Source organism: Ammodytes marinus (genome assembly GCF_949987685.1).
Source record: "Ammodytes marinus genome assembly, contig: scaffold_208, whole genome shotgun sequence".
NCBI lineage: Eukaryota > Metazoa > Chordata > Actinopteri > Uranoscopiformes > Ammodytidae > Ammodytes > Ammodytes marinus.
Window position 1 is genome coordinate 32,501 of NW_027648542.1, and position 5,000 is coordinate 37,500.

The following is a 5,000-nucleotide window of genomic DNA, read 5'->3' on the forward strand; positions in this document are numbered from 1 at the left end:
AGACAGGCAGACAGGCAGACAGGCAGACAGGCAGACAGGCAGACAGGCAGGCAGGACCCAAATGCAGAAAGTAAAAAGTAAAAAGTAGTTTATTGAGGCTCAAACAATGACAAAAACTCCCAAGGCAAAAAGGCAAAACACACAGAGAGAGAGAGAGAGAGAGAGAGAGAGAGAGAGAGAGAGAGAGAGAGAGATAGAGAGGAGAGAGAGAGAGAGAGAGAGAGAGAGAGAGAGAGAGAGAGAGAGAGAGAGAGAGAGAGAGAGAGAGAGAGAGGGAGAGAGAGAGAGAGAGAGAGAGAGAGAGAGAGAGAGAGAGCGCAGTACACATGAAACACGGACCGAGAATCACCACCAACGACAGGACAAACCATAATGCACAGACCAGGAACAAAGGAACACAAGGAGTATATATACCAGACACAACGAGACACAGGTGTAACACATTAGTAGGGGTGGGAATCTCTTGGCACCTCACGATTCGATTCGATTCCGATTCAGAGGTCAACGATTCGATTCAAAATCGATTCTCAATGCATCTCAATGCAAAACATTTTTTATGTACATACCCATGTGTGAATTTCAAAAATATATTTATACACATCTGAGTTTGCTCCTCAGTTTGCTAATCACTTCCTACTTTTGTAATGATTATTAAATACAATCAACAGATGAATTACCTTCTCTAATATTGTATTAGAGAAAAAGCTTTTCTTGTCACAAATATGACTTTCTATGAACAGTGCAATAATCAATGCAGCTTTCAACACAATATGGAAGAATGTAAAAACTAAACCGATTCAGTTTTATTTTATTTCTAATCTCGTAAATCATGTTTCTATAGGATTTCTATTCTATTATCTATTATTTTCTATGTCATTTCAACACATTGTACAAAAAGTATGGCTTGGAATTCAGCTCTCATACAAAAACCTAACAGAGATAAAGCCGGTGCAGGTCACATGGGTTTGCTGCTCTCAGCCCTTTTGAAGCCACTTTGGAAACAACTCGCACATGTGTGGTGTGTGCATGCGCAATGGCGCAGGAAGTATTAGTATTTACAAAAAAAATAAAAAATAAATTATAAAAAATAAAAAAATAAATTGATTATTAACTTTTCTGAATCGATTCAGAATCGTCCGAGAGAGAATCGATATTAATCGGAAAATCGATTTTTTCCCCCCACCCCTATACATTAGGGGAGGGAGCAGCAATCACACAGGAGGGAAGCTTGACAGGACATGGGGAGGAACAAGACAGAACTACCAAAATAAAACAGGAAACCACCCAAACAAGACAGACCATGACAATTAGAAACTAAGGTTGCGTTCCGAATCTCATACTTTCTACTATATAGTTTGTAGAATAAAGATTTAGGATGTCCTGATTCTTGTGGCCAGATTTAGGATGGTTAGAAGTACCCGGATGTCCTACTTCATGCGGCCAAGATTGTTAGTGTTGAAAAGTGCATCCTATTTGGGCGATTCTGACCCACAATCCAGTGCGCACGTGAAGTGACGTCACATCGACGAAGCCTCCATATGAAAACAAACGGGGATGAGACGGATATAAAAGCAAGAGGCAAGATCAAGGAGCAATGTTAGGATGAAATAAGAGAGAAAAGTATGTCCCAATAGTATGCCTACTGCATCCTAACTAGATTATTTTTATCGTCGGATGTAGTATGTAGAATAGAAAAAAGAAAGAGGAGGAGATTCAGAACGCAACCAAAATATGACTCTAAGTGTGTTTAAAGTCAAAGAGAGAGGACTGGGCCTTTCTGTAGATGACACAAATTATTTGAGCGTGTGTGTGTTTGTGTGTGTGTGTGTCTTTCTGTGTGTGTCTGTGTGTGTGAGTGCGTGCGTGCGTGCGTGTGTGTGTGTGTGTGTGTGTGTGTGTGTGTGTGTGCTTGTGCGTGTGTGTGTGCGTGTGTGTGTGTGTGTGTGTGTGTGTGTGTGTGTGTGTGCGTGCGTGCGTGTGTGTGTGTGTGTGTGTTTGTCTGTGTGTGTGTGTGTGTGTGTGTGTGTGTGTGTGTGTGTGTGTGTGTGTGTGTGTGTGCTGTGTGTGTGTGTGTGCGTGCGTGTTCATAGGGATGGAGTCAGACATTGTCTCTGCAGGGAAACGTTAATCTGCTCAACAACTGCTGTAAGTAACTGTCCTTCAGACACACACACACACACACACACACACACACACACACACACACACACACACACACACACACACACACACACACACACACACACACACACACACAGACACACACAGACACACACACAGCTATGGGAACAATGGGAGCAATGGCTAACATGTCACAGAGCAGTTGCTGTAGTATCTCTTTGACAGAGAATAACTCATCAGTCATGTTGCTGCAGAAAGGAAACCTTAAAGCTACAGTGAGTAACCTTCTCATAAATGAATGTCTGTTACATTCAACCCATCACCAAACCAGTTGACACAAAGTTGATTAAGCCTATTATCAGCTGCACAAAACTCTCCCTGCGTTCCAATACCCATACTTCCCTACTATTTAGTATGCCAGAAAAAGATTTAGGATGTCCCAATACATGCAGGTCAATTATAGTATGCTGTAAATACATAAATGCCCCACTAACTCCAATAGCACTTTGGAGTATTCGTCTTTATTCTTGACATTTCTCGACATAATGAAAAAAATATCTTCCTTATCTGATTTTTTTTTCTCTCCTGCCTGTGGCCCTAAAACTCTTCTGTACTTTAGTATGTAGTGTAGTAAAAAGACTAAAACTCTTCTGTACTTTAGTATGTAGTGTAGTAAAAAGACTAAAACTCTTCTGTACTTTAGTATGTAGTGTTGGAAAAAGACTAAAACTCTTCTGTACTTTAGTATGTAGTGTAGTAATAAGACTAAAACTCTTCTGTACTTTAGTATGTAGTGTGTGTGTGTGTGTGTGTGTGTGTGTGTGTGTGTGTGTGTGTGTGTGTGTGTGTGTGTGTGTGTGTGTGTGTCTCAGCTGCTGTGGGGTCAAGGCTCTCCTCTCCTATTCTTCTCTCTGGATAAACAGAGAGTCATTGTGAAGGCAGGTGGTTTGACACACAGGAATCTCACACACACACACACACACACACACACACACACACACACACACACACACACACACACACACACACACACACACACACACACACACAGAGACAGAGGAATCCCCCCCCCCCCACACACAAAGGAATCTCCCAGCTGTAGTTAATTTAGTAAGTTAGACAGTCATCAAGCATTCAGCACCACACACTCACACACACACACACACACACACACACACACACACACACACACACACACACACGCTGAGACAAACACACACACACACACACACATACACACTGAGACAAACACACACACACACACACACACACACACACACACACACACACACACACACACACACACACACACACCCTCTGTCTGAGCGTAGGTGGAGTGGTGGGCGTTGGTCAGATTTAGCCTCTTGACGTGGTCAGACGTCAGATCCAGTTTCAGAAACGACCTCAGAGATCAATCCATAACTTTATGAGTTTTACAGTGTTTGCTGAACGTTTACACACATGTTACAGACTGTGTCTCTGTGTCACCTGTTACAGACTGTGTCTCACTGTGTCACATGTTACAGACTGTGTCTCTGTGTCACATGTTACAGACTGTGTCTCTGTGTCAGAACTTAACACACAGGCCGAATGAGACAAAGCACATGGAGATAAACTTCTAACTGATACGGCAAAATGAAACTCTTGAAACAAAACCTAACAATCCCATTTCAAAACTGTTTTTAGCATCAAAACAATACACACATGCACCTTTGAATGACTCTTTCCTAGCAGCAACAACACACAGATGTGCTTTATGCAAAACACAGCTGTATTCAGTACTTTGGATGGTTTATGACTTTAAAAGTCTCATACAGACAGTGCTGTTTGAAAGCTTGTACATATACACATATACACATATATATATACAGTGCTGTTTGAAAGCTTGTGAACCCCTTGAGCACTTTAACAGATACAACAGTTGGCAAATAATTTGTATCATCTCTTTTAACAATTGATTTCTGGAAAAGAAAAATGTTGATTTGAAAAACAAACATCTGTTATTTCATATGAAACATACTGGTATTGATAAGAATGAATTAAACACAATACAATTACAAAATGCTCAAGGGGTTCACAAACTTTCAAACAGCACTGTATAGACGACCAGGACCAAGCTGGTCACTGATTGGATAAAAACCTTTGAGTGTGATGATGTCATTGACTATGTATCCCATCTCTCTGTTTCTCACACTTTGGTTGCTTTCTGAATCTCATACTTTCTACTATATAGTTTGGTAGAAAAAAGATTTAGGATGTCCCGATTCTTGTGGCCAGATTTAGGATGGTTAGAAGTACCCGGATGTCCTACTTCATGCGGCCAAGATTGTTAGTGTTGAAAAGTGCATCCTATTTGGGCGATTCTGACCCACAATCCAGTGCGCACGTGAAGTGACGTCACATCGACGAAGCCTCCATATGAAAACAAACGGGGATGCGACGGATATAAAAGCAAGAGGCAAGATCAAGGCGCAATGTTATGATGAAATAAGAGAGAAAAAGTATGTCCCAATAGTATGCCTACTGCATCCTAACTAGATTCTTTTTATCGTCGGATGTAGTATGTAGAATAGAAAAAAGAAAGAGGATGAGATTCGGAACGCAACCTATGTCTCAGGAGGAAATGGGCTGCGGTGTGTGTGTGTGTGTGTGTGTGTGTGTGTGTGTGTGTGTGTGTGTGTGTGCGTGTGTGTGTGTGTGTGTGTTTCTCAGGAGGAAGTAACAGGTCCACTGTCTGGCGGTGATAATTGGATCATAAAGTCAACGGTATCCGAGCGATGACACATTCAACTTCACACATTCACCAGCTGCAACACACACACACACACACACACACACACACACACACACACACACACACACACACACACGCACACGCA